The following is a 21,941-nucleotide window of genomic DNA, read 5'->3' on the forward strand; positions in this document are numbered from 1 at the left end:
ATTCTTGCCCCACATCACAGGATGAGAGGAATCAGTGCTTACATTTCGTCTTCTGACTCCTAATGCCGGGGTCTGTTGGCCCTGCGGACCACCTCCAAGTCTTTGTATCCCCCCCCCCCCCCACTGCTTAGCAGCGACCCCCTCAGGCCAGGCTGTGTTCCTGCTCTGCCTTGGCTACTGCAGCGACTCCTATTCTCCACGTTTTGCGGAAGCGAAATTCTGGGCACAGAGAGGTGAATTAACTTGCCCAAGGTGGCACAGCTCTCAGGTCGTGAAGCCAGGATTGGAGCACCTCCTGCAGAGTCCTCACCCACAGAGGTTCTGATGTACTGATGTCTAGGTTGCTCGCGCCTCCTCGGCAAATGTTTGCTGACTGGAATTCGATGTAAATTAGAGGGGACTATTTATGACAACTGTGGGCATTGAGAAATGTTCCCGATTTAATATCAGAGAAGTGGAAAATGTCCATGAAGAAAAACTTGACCCACCCAGGGTCTCTTCTAGTACAGAATGCACTCAACTCTCAAATCCCTGGTGACAGAAAGACACGCTGTATAGAAAGGATCACTCTGATCATTTTCAGGAATCGGTGGTGGTAGTTTATGCTGTGCTCTCTGAGGTGCTGTCTGTAATTTATGATCGAATCAGAGTGCATTCCCACGAAGACAGCCTCTGTGCTCAGTGTCCCCTATAAAAGACCATGTTGAGACAGTTCTTGATTTCAAGGTCAGAAAGAGGATATATGAAGTTTTAGGGCATATAACCTATCTGTAAAATTTCATCGAAACTGGAATGAAAAAATTGATTTAGTGAAAGCTAAGAAAACCTGCAGTCTAACCACTTGTGAAACTGATAGTTCATTGCTTCCGTTTTGGCTAATTTCCCAGTTATTAACTTTTTTCCTGGAGGGCCATAGCACGGTAACATGTTTGGGAAGCTCATCACTTGGGTATGTAGTTCTGTTAAAAATGACAACCCCATTCTTTTCTCTGGAAAATCTAGGCGATAGAATGATAAAGATGCAGTCCCAGAATTGGATGAAGAATGAGTTGTCAAGAAAGATTTGATTTTCAAATACACAGAGGTGGCAGCAGAGCAAATCAATGAATGGATTTTCTTAGATTTTCTTTCCACCATGACAGAAGATGGTAATCGATGATTGCATCTGGGGGAAGCGAGAGCACAGATACCGCCTGGGAGAGGGAGTGAGGTCAGCGTGTCTGTGAAGAAGCAACAGCTGTCAGATTAGAGGCGGGAAGACCGAATGAGTGCATCGCCATGTGAGCCAAAGGTGGCGTTCCAGCAAGGAGGGAGTGGTAAGGAGCTTGATGTGCCAAAAAATGTCAAGGACAATGAAGATTAAAAAAAAAAAAACATCATTTGATTTGGGGAGAAGTAGGTCATTCCCTTAGTTCCCAGGGAATTGAGGGAGGTTGCTTTCTGCTTCTTGCCAGGTGAGCGCTGAGGGGCATTCATGATTTAACCCGACTTTTCCAGAACACTTTTACAAACAGAAAAACATGTGATTCATCAAGGGCTTGCAGTCAATAATAAAGTAGGTAAGCATGTCATTAGCATTAGTCCTGGGCTTTTATGTCAGGGATTGGACGCTTGTCTCATGTGGGAAGGAGGTGTAAGTGAGTTAAGCCAGGACAGACTAACCACTTGTGAAACCAATGTTCCATTGCTTCAGTGTTGCTCAACCTTAACCCTTGTGGAAATAGTCCCATGAAAAGAGAAGAATGGAAAACAAACATGGTGGCACTAATTAAACTTTGGAGATAGAGAAAAGTCACCACGTATCTTTATCCATCAATTACACTTGCAGATAGAAGAAACACAGAGACACTAATGGCGAATGTTGTCATTAAAACACACACACACCCCTCGGAGCCTCAAAAGCACAAGGAACTTACATTAAAAAAAAAAAAAAACAAAAACCCACAACTTTTAATAAATCAGTGTCTCCAGTGTGCATCACATTAAAAACCGTATTTTTGCTGCTTTAAAGTAGTACTAAAGGAAGCAGCTCCTGGTGTTTCTCTCTAGAGTATTCCCAGCTAATGAGCAGCTGGAGGGCTTGCTGGAATTTAATAAACTCGTTTTTGTGGAGGCAGCTTGTGCTGGTCCTTTCTGTGACTGACCCGGGCGTTCAGATGCGAATGGTTCATCCTGTGCCCGGCTTGCTTGGGAATTGCTTACCGTATGGCCTTACCCGTATCGCCCAATTTCCAATTCTTCTGCAATTTATTTGGCTCTCATTGTTTGCACTTGAATCAAAGCTATAAACAGCCTATATCTTTACTTGTGAAAGTGATTGTTATTAATCATGATGAATAATTTAATTCTGCATAGTCAAAATTACCTTTGTAGATGCCACATGAGGCAATAAAAAGTAGAGAGAAATTTTCTCAAATGGACAAACTTGATTATCCTATGGAAGTTTTTTTTTAAAGAAATAATTGGAATACATCTGAATAGCAAATAATTGTCCTATTAAAAAACACAGCTGGCTAGAGACAAAAAGGAAAACAGTATAAGGGATTTGTGTGAAAATTAACAGTGAATATTGAATTTCCTGAATTTTATTTCCAAATTGCCTGACATGCTGTTTTCTCTTCGTCTCCTTATTTCCCACCTGGGGTTGGTCTTTTCACTGTGGTTGGTGGTTCTCTTTTAATCTTGCAGTTAATCAGTTTTGGGGCAGTTTGAATTTTGCGATTATTATAGAATGGGACAAAATTCAAAACTAGGCCAAGAGGGAGAGCCTTTAAATACTTTTTTCGTTGTGCAATACAGCCTGTGCTTGCTGTAGAGTGGTCTCTTCTGATCTACTCTAGCTGTACCCAGCACTGGACGGTACACTGTGGCATTCTGAGTTTCTGAAAGTTGTCCAACAAGCCATCTCTGTCAACATTCACCTGTCCAGTCCCGTCTCTGCTGTGAACGATAGTGAGTCAATACCTTTTAATGGGGTCTGGTGTGATGCACACAGGGTCACATACATATACCCATCTTAGAGAATTACACCTTGAGTTGAAAGAATCATTTCAGTTGGGCCGCCTGGGTGGCTTAATCAGTTAAGCGTCCAACTGGAGCTCAGGTCATGATCTCGCGGTTCGTGGGTTCGAGCCCCGTGTCGGGCTCTGTGCCGACAGCTCAGAGCCTGGAGCCTGCAGCCTGCTTCGGATTCTGGCTCCCTCTCTCTCTGCCCCTCCCCTGCTTGTGTTCTGTCTCTGTCTTAAAAATAAATAAACATTAAAAAAAAAAAAAAACACCAAGAATCGTTTTAGTCAACAGAATCCTAGGCCTCTTGGTCATGGGAATAGAGGGAATATTATACTATATTTCAGATCACAGCACAGCACATTTGTTAGCCAGTGACTACCACATTGGGAAACCCTCTGTGGATAAATGGGGAGTTTCTAGAAGATGGGTTGCTTAGCTTTTATCTTATTGTGACTCCTAAGCAGAATGTAATAGCATTTTTGGCTCATGTTACTGGCAAAGCCATAAATGTTTGCTGCAGGAAGTTGAACATTTGAATGATAAACCTCCCAACATTTGAATTATGAATTGGTAGCCTGCTTGGCATGGCTGATGGTGCCAGCTGGCTTATCTTGAGCCCGTGACACCTGATTGTCTTTTGCCTTCCTTTGAACAAGTCATCTCTCAGCTGTCTTTCTCACAAAGTGAAAACAAATAGCTTCGATTCCATCTTGCATTGTAATGTATTGTTTTTCTCAGTCAGGGAGTCATCATGAAACTCGTAAGTGATATGTGGGTAAACATGGCATTAAACATGGGGCGTCACTGTCTGATGGGACGTTAACCTCAAAGGCGATTGAGGCTGGATTGTCCGTTGCCCTAACGTTTCATTTTTCAGCACCTTAACCATCCTCTTGGCTAACAAGCAAAGTGGTTCCTGTTCATTGCACCTGATTCTTCTTCCGTAGCCACAGAGCTTGCTTTGAAGGAGACAGAGTCCTGTGTAGACGGGGGAAGATGAATAGCAGGGCGAGTACCGACATTGGATGGAGATTTCATCGCGACGCTTGTTTGGTTTGCTGCTCTTGTTCAGTGGCTCTTACTGAAGATGGAAAGAAAGTGCATTCCAGTGTCAGATAAACATGCTTGAATTTCCTGTTTAAGGCAGGAAGCAAAGGAATATGTCCCTGAAATCAGTTCGATGTGATTTTTGGCTAAGTTTTCATGAATACTGAAAAGAAAAGGTCGGCTAACATGAAAAATGTGCCGTGATGGTTCCCTCAGGGGCCAGGCACCGGTGAGGTCTGCCTTATTGCTTTTTGATCTTCCATTTATCCCTTTCTGAATACGAATAAAATATACTTTGAGATGTAGTTTCGAATTAAGGGAAATTAATGGCCCTCTTTGAAAAGCAGACTCTGCTATGCTCTCAGTCTTTCAGAAAGTTAAGAAACCATTCAGACTGTAATTGGGAGCCCCTCCCCCCCCTTTCCTTCCCTCTCTCCAGCTCACTCTTAAATTATTGTTTAGATCTTGCAAGGGGGAAGCACACCCTGGTTTACCTCAGCTGTGAGTTTCTGGCAGACACCCCAGAAACAGGTTGGTGGGAGGTTCCCATGCTGAGAGCTGGGTTTTGGTTCCTCTAATTTCATTAGGAGAGGTAGCCTTGCTGTGTGGACCAGGCGAGGTCAAGACCCAGACAGAAGGAGATCTAGCGCATGCCGGGTCTTTCAGAAACCTGAGGTGGTTTAATCCTTTCGCAAATTAGCGGCAATGTGAGTGGTTCTCCAACTACCGTCTGTGTGAACTGTATGAAACAGGAAACACAACGGAGCCTTTTGTATGCATCCACGATCATCATCGAACAGATTGCTGGGTAGACATGTATTGACATGTACATCTTCACATGTTTAAAAGACTCTACTGATTATAAGTCAGGGAAACTAGTGTTTCCCTGTGATGGTGAGGAATTACGGTGATCCAGCCTCTTGGGGAAAATGTTGTGAATGTGCGGGATAATTGATCAGAAGAGAAGGGCATAGTGACAGTGTGGAGTATATAACAGTCAGGCATGGTATTCTCATATTTCTACTTAATTGTCTGTGCGGTAGATTAGGATGATTAACTCAGCTCTGCATTGGAGCCGTGGGAGATATCAGTTAGGGAAGAACCTGCAGAAAAGAACAACGTGACCTCGTCAGCTAGTCTAAACAGGCCTGGCTTCTTCGCTGGGGATGGTGCACTTGCAGAAAGAGTGCTGTGGTGTCCAAAGACCAGGTGTAAAAATCTTGCTCTGTCATTTACAATAGGGTGATTAAAGGTGTCAATTAAGATTCAGTTTTTTAAACTTTATAATTTTTTTTTTTTTTAGTAGAAATGCTAGTTTGTGCCTTACTCAGGTCTAAACATGACACCAGGGGCACCTGAGTGGCTCAGTCAGTTAAATGTCCGACCTCAGCTCAGGTCATGATCTCGCGGTTCATGGGGTCGGGCTCTGCATCGGGCTCTGTGCTGACAGCTCAGACCCTGGAGCCTGCTTTGGATTCTGTGTCTCCCCCTCTCTCTCTCCGCCCCATTCCCCACTTGTGCTCTGTCTCTCTTGCTCTCAAAAATGAAAAAAAACATTAAAAAAATTTAAACATGACACTAAAATTTGGTGCTTGTGGGGAGGAAACAGCAAGAATGTGAGATGGCCGTGTAACTGGAGGGCACTGTGTAAAGGTAGTTATTCTAATTAGCCAATAACATCCCCCACAATAGACAAGGTAGTGAGGTTTCTTTCTCCTGGTTCATTTCTCCTCATTGGCAACGAATGATGGAACAAAGCTTCAAGTGGGTAAGGTCACCATTCCTGGTCTGGAATATTCTAGAAAGAGGGTCAGTGAAACTCAATGATTAGCAGAGTTTAGAATATCTGTTCCTCTAGTCAAATTGGGTCACTCATTGTCCTTTAAAATATAACACATACATGCCATTTTTGTTCCTGGAATTCAGAGACCGTATGATTTCTTAGAACTCACTCTGAAATGATCATTGCTCATGCCATTGTCTTCCCTTGGCTGTCTCTTCCTAAAAGTCTTCCCTTTATCTTAGACTTGTTAAGAGGTAAACTGAGGCCTGAAATATTTCGAGAGTTCGTTGAGCAAAAATCATTTTGAATTGGGGAGCACTACACGGCAGGTTGTTAGGAGTACTCCCCGGACAGGAGCCCGGGGAAAGACTTAATGTAAAGAAGGTGCAGAAACAAAGAAAGGGAATTCTTGAATTGACTATAGCTTAAGGCCTCATTGGCTCTTCGTAATTAGTGGTCCTTAGGTTTCTTTTCTTTTTCTTTCCTCTTCTTCCTCCTCCTCTTCTTCTTCTTCTTCTTCTTCTTCTTCTTCTTCTTCTTCTTTTTACTTATTTTGAGAGAGACAGATCCAGAGTGGGGAAGGGGCAGAGAGACAGGGAGAGAGAGAATCCCAAGTAGGCTCTGTGTTGTCAGCTCAGAGCCCAATGCAGGACTCAAGCTCACAAACTGTGAGCTCATGACCTAAGCCAAAATCGAAAGTCGGATGCTTAACCGACAGAGCCACTCAGGGGCCCCAGTTGTTGTTAGGTTTCAATTTCATAACCTTGAAGCATTTACTGGCTCAGATTTTGTTCACTTCCTTAGGCCACCTGGGCACTGGGGCCACATCCATCTCCTGTTCTCCTCATTTATTTAATTCAACAACCCTAATTAGGTACCACATTTTATATAAAAAAATCTTTCCTCAGTTATAAACACTATCCTTAGAAGTTCTGTAGTGAATGTGTAATCTCCTGGTTTGAATGGTTATCCTCTAAAACCTGACTGATCTCCTGACTTGTCAAGTGTGTTGTAAATTCTTCGTAGGAAGGAATACTCAGTGTATTTCAGCTGTTAGAAAGTAACATAGGGTATTTGTGACGGCAGGAATGATCAGATGAGTAAAAAGAGCTGCTCTAAGAGGAACTCCTTGAGAGCTAAACAAAGTTAATTGGTCAGAAATAGCTCAAAAACACATTTATTTGGTGAGAAAATGTTTTGAAAATCAATTTAAAGTTTGGTGAATTTGAGATTAAGGAGGCAAAGTATTGACTGGAAGCCATTGATGTAGGGCCAAGAGATTTTAGAGGAAAAAAAAAAAGAAATATTTAACTTTCATATTTAGAAAAAGAAAAATTGAGGGTGAAGTTAGACTGAGGGGAAGTGGAGTCTGTCTCCTGCAAACCACATACAGATCTTTTTCCACAACGGAATCTCTTTTCTACACCAAAATGTTCTCCTTTTCAGATGATGGCATTTGAAGTGACCCTGTGAGGTCCTGGGAATAAAAAGAATGCAGGATGGCAGCATTATTTTACTTACTTATTTATTAATGTTTACTTATTTTTTATTTTGAGAGAGAAAGAGTGAGAGACAGCATGAGTGGGCGAGGGCAGGGGTTGGGGGGGGGAGAGAATCCCAAGCAGGGTCTGTGCAGAACCTGATGTGGGACTCCATCTCCGGAACCTTGAGATCATGAGCTGAACGGAAACCGAGAGTCAGAAGCTTAACAGACAGAGCCACCCAGGCACCCCTTACTTCATATTAAGATGGAGAGCCTCCTTCTACCTATTTTCTCACCTCTTTAGACTAAGTCAAAATAATTCATACCTTAAGAAGAACAGATGCTTTAGCATTAACAGCTCTGATTTTGAATGTCCTTAATGGGGCTCCCTCCTCTTTGCACGTGTCCCTGTTATTCCTTCACGTTTTTCCAGACATTACTAAGAAAAGTGGCTTTTTCAGGCTACAGAGATGTGTTATGTAAAAGTGAAGTTACTGACATTGTCCCTTCTCTGTCCTTTTATTTTCCTGTTTTAAGTTGTCTTAACTAAGTTTAAGTTGTCTTAACTATTTTCTTTCCCTTTGGAATTGTCCATTATACTGAGCTTAGAAACAGTGTAGTTTGTTAGAACCCAGTCAAACACAGTCATTGCTCATGACCATTCAGCCTCAGGCCACAGAGAAGATATTAGAAGGTGTGCAAATTCATCTCAGAGACCACGAAATAATATTCAATCACACTGGCCTCTGTAGCCTCACCATTTTAAGAATTATGAACAAAACGGAACAAAAAGAAGCAATTCTTTAGTCTTCTTGTCCATTTGACTCTGCTTTGGCGTCCTGCATTGCCCGCATCTCATTGGCCTTCATAATTTAAATGCACAGATGTAAAAAGCAGACTTTCAAAGATCTGAACAGTGATTCTCAGAGGGGCTAAGCATAGAGACTATTTCTAGGGTCTCTATGTTGTGTATAAGCTTGGACATACAGTGGCTCTTTTGTATAATTTTCTTCCCATCTTTGAGAGAAAAGTAAGGACTTACCTGAAGTTTCTCTGAGAACAAGCATAATATTGACAGGTGTTAATGAGCAAAATTCAACCTAATAAATGTGAAGACCTCATTGGTTTTATTAAACCATTCGTGAATTGGGCAGCCCCCCATAGTACAGAGGGGAGCTCCAAGAAGTTGTTCAAAATGGAAGGTTTTTATAGAAGGAAAAGATTGTTCCAGGCCAAGTGGCTTTCCCTTAGGGGAAGAATAGGAGGTCTCATGCAGATTTCCTCATCTTCCCTTGGAGGATGGAGAGGGCCCATGAGGCACAGAGGCACACTCCTTTGCACTGATTGGAAAATTCCTGGCTGACTGGTTAAGACTATATTTGTGGGGAAGGTTGAAACTACAATTAGATTAGATATTGAGCCCAGTTTGGGGACTCTGCCTAAGAGATGCCATTTGGGGCCTATAGTTTTCTTTTTAACACAGGGATTTAAGTATAATACAGAGGAGTAATAAGACAGAGGAGAGAGAAAAATGGCAAGCGATAAATTTATATTCTAGAGGTTATTAAGTTATTGGTTGTACTTGGGATGTGTCATTGTTTGCTGAATTATATCAGTTAAATTATTTCCTGTACATTAATTTCATCCTTTGTAGTAAAACCTAACTAATCTGTGAGGAGAGAAGACTGCAGAGTGTAAATGCCCTGACATTAGCCACTGGGTTTGTTTCAGTTCACTTTTGTATCCTTGGCATCCAGTCCAGTGCCAGGCACATAGTAGGTAATCAACAAATATTTCTTGATTAAATGAGAGAATAAAAATGGAAAGAGGATAGTATCCTACAAGTAATTAAATTTTTTTAAATGTGTATTTATTTTTGAGAGACACAGTGTGAGTGAGTGAGGGGTAGAGAGAGAGAGAGAGAGAGAGAGAGAGAGAGAGAGAGAGACAGAAACCGAAGCAGGCTCCCAGCTGTCAGCACAGAGCCCGACGTGGGGCTTGAACTCACGAGCTGCAAGATCATGACCTGAGCTGAAGTCGGCTGCTCAACCGACGGAGTCACCCAATAACTTTTTAAAAATAGGCTTGGTTAAATGGAGCTCTTGAAAAGGAGGCTAATTGAAACGTTTGGTCATTTGGCTGTTGCCTTTTGCAGCACAAAACACAAGCATGTAAACAAACACGTAAGAAAAACCCGAAGTAGACGAACAAGCGGTTGACGTGGGCATGCATCCAAGAGCTATTCCTGACACCTTGCTTTCCTGGGTTCCATGCGATTTTATTTTACTCCAGCAGTTTACTAAAGAAGCAGAGAAAGAACCCTTCTCCGAGCATGGGGGAAGCATGTTAACCAGCTAGCTAACAGCAGTTTCTAGGAATGTAGAGGTTTCCTAACTCCTGTATAGTAGAGACTTAAAGGTGAAGACATAGCTATTGGACCCCATTATGCTCCTGATGATTGTGGCAGCCTCACTCAGGACTACTGAATGGATCACTTCCCTTCACTTCATCATGCCTTATCTTAAGAGATACCGTTTTCCTGGGCTGTGAAAAACAGTGTTCTCTGTTCGTCTTTTACGTAGATCAGTGCTGCCCAGTGGAACTTTCTGTGCTGGTGGAATGCTCTGTATCTCCGCTGTCCAGTATGGTGGCCACGAGCCACATGTGAGTTTTGAGACCTAGTACAACCAAGGAACTAGATTTCTTATTAATTTAACTGAACGAGTTAGAATTTAAATGTAAATAGCCACACCGGCTACTGGCTGCCGTCTGGGACAGTGTCGTTCTAGGTTGTAGCTCCAAGCGTTCTGTAGTGGAAGGAGCACAGGCTTGGGGTCAGATGGAGTTTGAACCCAGTCTTTTACAGGTCACGGGAACTTAGCCATATCAGTGCAGTTAAAAACAGTGCCTGAGGGCAGTATGAGAATTAACAAATATACTGATCATCATTCATATACATTAGATAGATAGATAGATAGACAGGGTGACTGATGTATATTAGGCCAACAATGATCATTTAAATGTTCTTGCTTTCTGGATCTTTTATAGATAATAATAATTACAGTTTGTTAAGGAATTACTTTGGGACAGACATTATGCAGAGCACCTTATATGCTATAAAGGTAAGCAAAGTGACCAGGGCAGTATGTGATGTGGCCTGGATCCAAGCCCAAAGCTGAACCCCAGACCTACATGTTTATGTGTCTAATGTGTACGTTTACTTCCTTACCCCAGTTTTGCCTTCTAGCTCCTTGAGTCCAGGAAGAATGGCTCATACTTCTGTTCAGTCTCCTTCAGCAGAGAGCCTAGAAATTAATAGGTGCTCAGCGTGTGTGTATTTATGATTTGGTTGGCCCATGTCCTGCAGAAGGCCTTGGCAAGTGAAGATAGCATGTTAGGGGTGGCAAAGTCACTCCCCAGAAGCTCTTAGCAAACAGTGTCTCCTTTTCACTTGCTTCTAAAGCTGAGAGAATCCCAGAGTGCTATGGGATGGGCAGTTTTTATGCAGAAGTCTTGGAAGACTGGCATCTAGGTCTCTGTGTCTCCTGCAGTGACCCTGCAGCACCTTGGCCAGAAAACAGTATACGGACCTTAATCCGGAAACAGCCTCAGGGTATTTCAGGGTATCAACTTGCAAAGACATTTCTGAATGTCAGTATCATTGTTGGCAGTCTTGGGCTACGAAGTTCATCGTTATTTTCTAAAAGACAAAACATAGATTCTTGGTTATTTTCTTGTTGTCTTCTATTCAAGACGTAATAATAACAGGGGGCCTGAATCAGAGACTGAGGCCAAAGGTGGACCGTTGCCGCAGAGGGGACAATTGGTTCTACTCCCTCAGAAGGAGCAAATGATACTTTCCCAACTCACAGAACACTGAGAGGTGGGAACATAGGTTTATGAAACTTGGCTGGAGGCCGGTGGGGGAGCCCACAGTGACCCTGGTTCTGGCCGGGTTGCTTAGGGGAGTGAATGTTGACTCCACCTTACCTTGGGCTCCCTGTTCTGTGGGGACACCGACACCAATGCATACTGTGCACTCTGCCCTGAATGTGAGCACGTCTGTCCTAAGACAGAACTGTTCTTTGTAGCCGGTGGATAATTGTCACTTCCCTGTCCTGTGCTCCAGTCTTTACCTCTGGGACCAGGAAAGCAAGGGGCTGGGCTCAAACTTATTGTAGACGCTGGTCTGGGCCCTTACCTGATGTTTAGGCTCATATGGGGACCTCCACTAGTATCTAGAAGAGTCAGATTGATCTCTCTGGTAAGAACAGTTTCACAAGGGGACAAATGAAACCCTATTTGGCCTTCCTTTATATCTCAGTGACATGAAACTTCATGCTATTGAGAATAAAAAAGGGAGACAAGGCATTACCATCAAAAATGGATGTGGCCTCAGTTGGTGAGTGGTCCTAATCTCTAGAAGAGTAGTTTAAGATCGATTACTCTGAAAACCTAGTCGTTCTTTTTGGTAGACATTCTTTAAATATAATAGGCTTATCACAGAAATCCTGTTTAACTCATTTGGTTACTTGGCATTAAATTTTTTATCCGATTTATCTTGGAGGTACACCAGGAAGTTACCTTTCATTAAAATTAGTTGGCCTTTGGGTGCAATACTGAAAACTTTTAAATGGTTTAAATGGGTAATTTGCAACATCCGCTTTAAAAATATTCCGGGATAAAATCCTTATTTCGAAGCTGTATGGTGCAGAACTTTGATACCTTTTGTTTGAGTGGACCTGTGTGGACTCTTTGGCAAGAAATCGTGATCATTCCTGTTGACCTTTCCTTTGCCCGTCTCCATGTATCAGTCACAGAATTTTCTATGCAAGCATAAATCCTTAGCTTTTATTAGAGGCTTAAACTGCAGTCCTTTTCTTTGTTTATGCACAAAATAAATCAATCTGTCCTTCATTGGCAGCATAGATTATCTCCATGTTCTTCCAAAGAGCTTTAACCCTTAAGCTGTAGAAAGTCAGCTGACACATCAATCTAGAACATTCCTTGGAGGTTACTTGAAGTATAGGTAGTAATCTATTCGTGCTATTCTAAATTTTAGTCTTGGGTCACTTGAGATCACTAGAGAAGCATGGACTTAGACAATCAGACAACAGCCTTGGCCTTTAAAAAACCCTACATTGACATGCACAGTTTTTCCTTTGTTTTATGCACATGCTCGTGTATTTTGTCAGAGTGATGTTATTTGGGCATTTATGGCAGGGCTGATGTGGGGGATGCCGGCCTCCACTTACGCAGCGTGTCCTTCGCCGGAATCCGCAGCATAGACATCTCTAAGGTCTTGGTACCAGAGAAAACCTGAATTTCTGAACATTATTTTTTCTCTTGACCATTGTTAGTTTTTAAGTCATTATTTCCCAAACTGCATTCTGCAGAGCCCTTTTCATAGGAAGGCCACTAATTGGTGCATGAAAAAAAGCTTCCTGTGCCTCATACCTTGCTGACCTCTCAGTATGTCAGCATACTGATGGCCGCGTGTAGTCGTACAGTGAAGGAGAAACGAGTGTATTTGTTTTAATCCTCTGTTTGCCAGTATTTCTTACACTGAGCGTGTGTGTGTGTGTGTGTGTGTGTGTGTGTGACATTTCAGTTGTGACGCGGCAGAACAGCATTAAATAGATACCAGTTGGAGGAATACTGTTGTCCTTTCGTGTTTTTCCTCCTTGTTTTGGTTGCCAACAGGTTCGGAGTAAAATCAGCAAATGCTGAAACAGAAATCTCTCGTCTCTGGCCCGGACAAGGTGGCCATGGCCGTGGTGGCAAAGCTTCAGATCTGACTCGCCCCGCTCCCCTTGTGAACTGTGCGCACCTGCTCCCGCTGGCCCGCCCGGCCCCAAGGCCACTCAGCGCTCCCTTTCTCAGTATCCGGGACATCAGACTCTGCCTTAGTTTTCCCATTGATTTTAACTACTTACCGGTATCTTTTTGTCGTAGGCGTTTTACTGACTTTGCCTTTCATTTTGGTTCAGTGCTTCCAAAGCCCCATAGTGAAGGCAGGATCCGTAGACGAATCTATCAACCTCCCGTCTTCTCCCTGTTTCTGCAGCTTAATATTCAGTCTTGCGTAGCGGCCTTGTGCATGCAGTTGCCAACACACTCTCGCGTTGCTCCTTTTTATGGCCTTTATTCCTGCCACCTTGTCTTCCTCTTCTCCTTTCTCTTTCCTTCAAATTGCCAACCTCTTTATCGATTACCCCATTTTCTTCTATGTGGTTTTGATAGCTGGCTCCGGTCCTTCAGGCGATGAGATGACGGCTTCAATAGCTAAACGCTTACTTTAAGTGATTACTTGCAAATAAATAGGTGGCTTGCTTTCCAACGTCTGAGGAATCCAGTCAGGTGGGAATGGGGGAGACAGTACGGGTGGGCCACGAGGAGGAGAGCTGGCAGGGTATTTTGGAGGAGGGGAGACGCTAGGGAAGGCGTCTTAATGTCTTCCTTAAGATGCTTGACCTGCTGGAATGAGAAAGCGCTGGACGGTCCTCCGTGGAAGCCTCAGCTCTGCGCCCACTGGTTGTGCCGTCAGAGTCAGAGGCACACGACAGAAACCTTGTAAATTGTCAGCGTTTTCCAAAATGCGTGGATTTGGGATCCTGGTCTGCAGGAGCACGGAGCCCACGTGTGTCTCCTCCAAGCACCTGCCTGCCTCTCGCGTGTGTCCCCTGCTGTGTGCCCTTCTGGTCTCAGCTGGGCTCCCAGCACCGGCTCCAGCCACTAGGCGAATTTGGGGAAGAAAGCCTGGCACTCGCTTCCTTGATCACAACTCTTCCAATTGAAGTCAAATGACCTGCACTCCTCTTTGCTGCTTCCCGGGTGTTCCAGAATGACACAATGGCGTGATGCACTGAGAACAAACGTTTAATTATTGAACAGGCCCTGCCTCTGAACTGTTTGATTAGAAGAAACACCACAGACCCACTTCTGACCTTGATGCTGCGTCCTTTTCTCATGCTTCGATTTGTCAACATTGATTTGTCTTTTTCAAAACTGAAGTGGAGAATTTCATAAAAATTTCATCTGTCTTGCGTTGGAGTGAACACACCTCATTTATCGGATTGAGGTTGCCGCCTTTTGCCTCCCGGGTTCATCCTAACGTTGCTGCAATTCGGTATTTCTGAAAGATCCCTTTCATTGTTCCCGTCATGGAATGAGACCCTTCAGTGACTCCTGACACCTACAGGTTAAAATCTAAACACATGTTTTGTTTCGGGGCTTCCTAGGCTCCCAGAGTTTAGATCTGATTTCTAGTTTTAGCTTTATGTTCTGTGAGTGCTCCTTTCCACAAGCCATTTGCTCCAATGACACTAACTTTTTAAGTTTCTGCTTTAAGATTTTGTATTAAAATTTTAAAAATTTATTTGTTTTGAGAGAGAGAGAGCAAGTAGGGAAGGGGCAGGGAGAGAGAGAGAGAGAAAGAGAGAGAGAGAGAGAGAGAGAGAGAGAGAGAGAGAGAATCCCAAGCAGGCTATGAGCTGTCAGCATGGAGCCCGATGTGGGGCTCGAACTCAGGAACTGTGAGATCGTGACCTGACCTAAAACCAAGAGTCTGGCCTTTAACCAACTGATGCCACCCAGGAACCCCTCTGTTTGAAGATTTTGATTGGAATGTGTACCAGTACAGAAGCAGTGAGGATACTGGTAACCACACTGAGGTGCTTGAATCGTGTCCCCCTTTTTTTTTTGTCTTCCATGCCTTTGTCTTTTGTCTTCTTTCCACATCTTTTTCATCTATCCTAACATCATTTCCAGGGTTTCTCAGATCCCTTCTTCCTCTTTAGGCTTTTAAGAAGCTTTCTTCTCTGAGCTACTGATTCTCATTTTGCAACCTTTGGTTCACACAGCCTTACAACTTTGCCGGCTAGCTGCCTCTTTTCGTGCCTGTTGAGGAAGGTCCTCAGGTTGAAGGAGTGATGTACATACTTTCCCTACAGGTGAAGGGAGCCGACTTCAAATCCTTTGTGGGATGTAGTTGATTCTATATTGGAAATTAAGTTCTGGTCTACTCAGTATAGACGTGCGCACACACACATAAACAGGAACAATAAACCAGAGGAGTAAAAACACTTGCAAGCAGATGGCAGGTGGTGATTCTTCACCTTCTATTATTTTCTTTTTTCTTTTTCCTTTACTTTTCTTTCTTTCTTTCTCTTTCTTTCTTTCTTTCTTTCTTTCTTTCTCCTTCCTTCCTTCCTTCCTTCCTTCCTTCCTTCCTTCCTCTTTCCTTCTTCCTTCAATCCTTCATCCCCCATTTATCTCTTTCTTGTTTTATCCCTCCCTCCCTCCTTTCCTCCCTCCCTCTCTCTCTCTCTTTCTATTTCTTTCTCCTTCCCTCCTTCCCTCTCTCTCTTTCTCTCACTCTTTCCTTCCCTCTCTAACCTTTTTCCTCTCACTGGGCGACCTCCATGGTGCTAGGTTGTCCTGACCAGTCACAGTAAAATCTAAACACATGGTTAGAACTGTGAACTGAGTTGTATTAATACAGTTCTAATTGAAGATTGTCCCAGTTTAGCATTGAATTTAATGTGTAATCTTAACTTATAAGAGGTACGATTTGTGTTGAAGAATTGTGCAAGATTTAAAGAAACATTTTGGAAGAGATATGTAATTGGTCTTTTGCTTTCTTGACACATTCTGGGACGGTCCTGCGAGTACCATACTAATGACAGTAATAAACTCAATGACGATGGATTGGGATGCAAACGTGAAGACTTTGGACAATTTGATAATTTATACTCAAATTTCAGTAAAATGGAGAGAAATTTGCTGTCTTCTAATGGTGTTTGGCTCAAATGTTCTTTGCAAAGATCTTCTTCCAAGGGCAGCCGGGATTTCTGGGAATAGTGTGGAAGAATCTCTGGCATGGAGTGCGGTGTGGACTCTACAGGGGGATTGGCTGTGTCAGCAAGACGCCCTCTCCCTCAGGCCGCAGCTACACCTGTGCATCATTAATTCGGAGGAAATGTGGATCTCACCTTGGGATCTAACCTACTTTTGGTTTATGGATAATTCCTAGATGGAATTGTTAAAGTAAGTGCTGCCTCATTATAACAGCGCATTTATTTTCCTTGACCATCTTTGGGTTTGGCTTCTTTTTACTGTTAAAAATTTTATTGTTTAGGGAAAGATGATTGGCTATTTTTATGTGCCTCGTGCGGTGTGTAATGACCGAGCTAAAAAGTATTTGCATATGCCCATGGCCATTGATGAAATGAGAATCAGCATAAACTGATCGATCAATACTTTGCAAGGATTCCATTTCCTCTAGCCAGGTAAGATGGCTGAATCGGGGCCTGTGATAGTTTGGTGTTTTTTTGAATTTTACTGCGCCAACTGTGGCCTGAAACCCCTCCAACAGCAATGGTTTCTGTGTGTGATGTTCTGCAACCTGGATTCATGCTGTACATTGTACTTTGTCTCAAGGGGGGAAACATCAGTGGGGTTGAGACACAAGTTCGGTCTAGCCTGGAATACGGAGGAAAGAGCTGGAGAATAATTTGCATGCAATCTCCGTTTATTATTGTCCAATTGTGTAATTATTACTTTTCATTTAAGTCATTCATTAAGTTCATTATATGGAGATTACTTTAATGGTACTGAGTGTTTGGGGCTTTGGAACCTTTGGAAATTTTTAGTGAGGGTGCATTGTGTTTTTTTCTTTCTTTTTTTTTTCCTTCTCTCTCTCTCTCTCTCTCTCTCTCTTTCTCTCTTTTTTGGCTTCCTGATTAGCCTAGAAGCAATCCAGGTGAACCCATTTTCAGGCTTCTTGAAATAAATGCCATAGGGAATAAATGAAAGATCAATGGAATATTCCCTACTTTTTTACATCCCATAATGCTTTATTATTTTTCTCCTGTTTGAGGGATTTCAGTTTTCTTTGAATCCCTGGACAGACTTGTTTGTGTTATTTTATTTTATTTTATTTTATTTTATATATATTTTCATTTTTACTTTTAATGTTTATTTGCTTTTGAGAGACAGAGAGAGACAGAATGTGAGTGGAGGAGGGGCAGAGAGAGAGGGTGACACAGAATCCGAAGCAGGCTCCAGGCTCTGAGCTGTCAGCACAGAGCCCGATATGGGGCTTGAACTCATGAACCGCGACATCATGACCTGAGCTGAAGTCAGACGTTCAACTGACTAAGCCACCCAGGAGCCCCACTTGTTTGTATTTTTTAAAGAGAAACATAAACCTTTCAGACTTCTAGTATAAAGTCTAATGTATGAGATGTTGATGATAATTACAAGAGGTAAAATTAGAAAAAGGAAACAAAGGAAATAATGTAGATTTTGGAGTAGAACACACACACACACACACACACACACACACACATACACACACACACACGTGCATTTTATTGGCAGCCTCAAGAGAAGGAGTGGGGTCTAGACAAGAATATTGGAGTCACAGTGCTTTGCGGGCATTGGCATGAGATTAACGACAGAAATGACATGTTCACCAAATACATTGGGGCAGGGCTTGGGAAAATAGTCTCACTGGCATGCTGAGTTTCCTTCCTTAGATATGCCATACACCGTATGTTAATGTGGGTTACCTAAAGCTTTCTCTATCTCAAGAATCAAGTAAATTTGGTATAACCAGGCATGATTGAATAGGGAAGCTAGAAAAGACATGCATTCGTTTCTTCCACAAAACTGGACCTTGCTTCTCAACACGCTTGAATGCACATGCAGGTACCTGTGTCATGTCAGAACAGGTGTTTGCTGTTGGGAAACTCAGAACTCGGGCTCATGTTTCCATATGGAAGGATGTGTATTTGAGTAACATCTCCTGCCTCCCTCTTGCCTCCTCGATCACTCCTTTCTCCCCAGTAGAGGGGAACATGACACTTCTCTGGTTCATAAAAAGAACAAACTGAACAACCTTGACTTAGTCCCTCTGGCTTCCTTTTCTCTCCCCCCTCAACACCCCTTAGGATTAGCCGTCTGTCTGGAAGATGTGTTCACATGTGGAGCCAAGTGGCTGAAGTTCAAATCTCACTTCTGCTAATGACTAGCTGTGTGATCTTGGGAAGATTTCTTAAATTTGGGGTGTCTCCATTTCTTTGTTTTTGTTTTTCTAGTTTAAAAATGCATGGTAGGATAGATTGCCTCCTTGGATGTTATGTGAAAGAGCCTTTAATTAGTTGAAGATAATGGAGAGTTGGGGGGAGATAAACAAATTTAAACACTGCACACACTACCCCTCACCTCCAGAGAAAGCCAACAAATCCTGGAATATGTGTTTTGTTGGAGAATGAAATTGAAGGATGGGGTGTTGTATGTAGGAGAAACAATGGCTGGTACCTAACACACTCGGCAAATATTTGTTGAATGAAGGCTTTATTGAAAGAGGGAATGCATATTTTGAAATCCTGTCAGGTGATTCTGCTAAATACCCACCCCATCCTCCTACAACACACGCGCGCACGCGCGCACACACACACACACACACACACACACACACACCATTTATGCACACATTCACGTCACTTATAGAAATTCCTTGTGGGTCTTATTTCCTTGGGGGCTGATTCTTATTAAGTGATCTGTGATGCATTTGCTTTCTAAGGATAGCAAGCTAGAATTGTTTTTCTATTTATAAGCATTGTTAAGAATATACTTACTGTGTGCTATTTCAAAAAGTCATATTTACAAACCACCAGCATTTTCTGAATTGTACTTGACAGGTTCCAGCCCTTGCTTCATGATCCAGATATAATAGGTAGCAATGCCTTATGTAATCACTATTGAGTCATTGGCTCCAAAGGGAAGGATGAGTCACAGGAAGTGGTGTCTCATACCCGTAAAGAAAAAGCTGGGACACAACCGTGGATTTCCCACTTCTGTGATAATCATAGATTTTTAGAAGATTCAAACTCAAAATCTAAAGTGATCTTTCTCCATTTTATATTCATTAATACAGTATATTACAGCCAGATGGAGGTAATTATAGATCCCTAGAATATCTTCATCTAAAATGGTTATTAGCAAGCAGTCCATCTAGCTTTAGGTTTGAATTAGAGAACATGCATAGCAGCTTGAGGAGCGTTCCTATCACTCATTAAAAATTTGCTTTAGTTATACTGCCTTTTCATTCAGTTTTTAAAATACATAGTAGGACAGAGGTTTCCTACATGGATGTCATGTGGAATGATGAAACAATAAACCTTATGCAGTTGAGGAATATGGACGATTTAAGAGAGTTAAACTCACAGTGATATAGGGGGTCCACAGCCTGAGTAAAAAATACAAGTTATTTATTTTCTGCTTGTAATTAGGTCATATAGGTCGATTAACTATAAAAAGCAGTTTAGTTTGGGGGTAAAATAGAGAAAATAAATGCAATTTACTTGGTATGTTCCTCCTAGATGGAAGACTGGTGTTATATATTCTTTTTTTATACCCAGAGATCAATGCAGCTTGGTACCATAATGACCTTCACTTCCAAGGGGCTCCCCGAACTCCAGATACTTACTGCCGTAGGCGCCTGGCCAGCAGTGGCTAATTTAATTTTCACAATGACCTGGTGAATATATTTATCCTGGTTTTTTAAATGGAATAAAAAGAAGTATTCAATAAATAACCCCCAAAGCATGATGTGTCCAATAAAAATATACTTTATGAAACATTTTGTTGTAATAGATCGATGATATTTAGGAAAAGAATTTCAGAAGGATTTTGGACATCCCAAATTTGTGCATGCATCTTCCCATAAAGTACAAGCACAGTGGTCTGCAGAAGATAGCAGAGTTCATTTGGGAGGCATGGGAGCTGGGAGGTAGCCTTGGCTCATTCCCTAATTGCCCACTCATGTTCACGTATGCACACAGACCGTGTACAGGGTTATGGTTCCAGGTAGGGCCCCAGAAACGTAATAAGTCAAGCTCCTTCATTTGTGGAGAGCTGAGATTATGGATATTAAATTTGAGATTGCCCCTGTATTTCTTATTACCTCTTTCTACATTTGTTTTTATGTGTTTGAATAATGCACTACGTACAGATTTGTATCCTGCTTTTTCCCTTAAATTATCAAAGTGCTTCCCATGTCATTAGAAGAATTAAAATTCTTAAGTACAGATTTGATTATGTTAAGGAATTATTATTTGTTTTTTAAGTATAATAGCAATATTGTAATAATTCAAAACTCCTTATGACACATACTGAATAATTTATGGATGAAATGGTATGAATGTGAGAATCTTGTTTCAAAATGTATGTTTGAGGGGGGTGAAGTTAGCCAGAGTATACATGAAACAAGTTTGGTAACGTGTTGATAATTGTTGCAGCTCCGTGATGGGAATTTGGGAATTCATTACATACACCATTCTCTGTACTTTGTGTGTGTTTAAACATTTCCATAATAAAAAGTTAAAATTCTTTACAAATCTAATTTCTGAAATCTTTATGATGTTCACAATATGGATGTATTTTAATTTAATTATTGTTTGGGGACCTTTTACAATTTTTCTGATTCGTGATCATATGTGATACAGCAGTCAACATTTTCCCCCAGCATTTCTTTGTGCATGAAATTTCATCCACATTTAAATTTTTTTCCCTTGGGAGAGATTTGGATGTATAATATTACTGCACCAAGGAGTGTAATCATTTCAATGTGATATGCTGTTTGTTTTCCAGGTAGATTGAATATATTTGCCAATCATATGAGAATGCTAGAGTCACCTTAGGAGGTGACTATCAGCATTACACATCATCCTTTAAAAATACATCCTCAACTGCTATTTTATTAAAAATATTGGAAGAATATGTATTTCCTGAAATATAAGACATTTATGCTGATGGCAGAAAATATGGAAACTACAGAACAGTCACCACTCCAAAAGAAAATCGCTGTTGAAATGTGATGATGTTTCATAACAATCTTTTTTTTTCCAAAATATTTTGAAATATTCTCTGCTGTTCAGTTATAATGATAGCTGGAGGCATTATACAACTTTATTTTGTAACATTTTTTTTTTCAGTACAGATGTGAAGTGTTTCACATCTATTATTTACTACTGCAATGTCAAATAAAGTTAGAGAGAAGTTTCAGAGAAAAAGATAAATTTGAAAAAGACCGTAGTCACTGAGCTGGAAAGTGACACAGGAAAGTCTTGCTATGTTGCAGCAGTTAGAATGGAGACGTAGCATCAGGGTTTTGAAGCCAGCTCTCAGATACATTTCTTCACTTTCTTTTCATTACCCACAAGTGAAGATCTCATTTGGAATTTCCAGTGGGGAAGCCAAGGACTTGACTCACAAGATTGCCCAGAAAATGACCTTCACTTCCTTTCTTCACCCTGGGGCTGGGCTGTCCCTGGGTGTTCCTGGTCCCTCCATATCTTGTGCATTCCTGACAGATGACTGTGCCACCCGTTACCCCCTCTTCTTGACGTACTCTTTCTTCCATTTTATAAAGTTATGAAAGTAATATATGCTCTTGGGAAAAAAAGTTCCAGAAGAACCAAAGAGTGTAATGGAAACAAAGCTTATGCACAGTTTTTTTAGACTCCTTTCCCTTAGTATTGGACTCTAAACAAATTCTCTGTGTCATTAAACCTGTAGTAAATACCGTTATTACAGTTGCAAGAGGTACAG

This window comes from Prionailurus viverrinus, chromosome D3 (genome assembly GCF_022837055.1).
Source record: "Prionailurus viverrinus isolate Anna chromosome D3, UM_Priviv_1.0, whole genome shotgun sequence".
Classification (NCBI taxonomy): domain Eukaryota; kingdom Metazoa; phylum Chordata; class Mammalia; order Carnivora; family Felidae; genus Prionailurus; species Prionailurus viverrinus.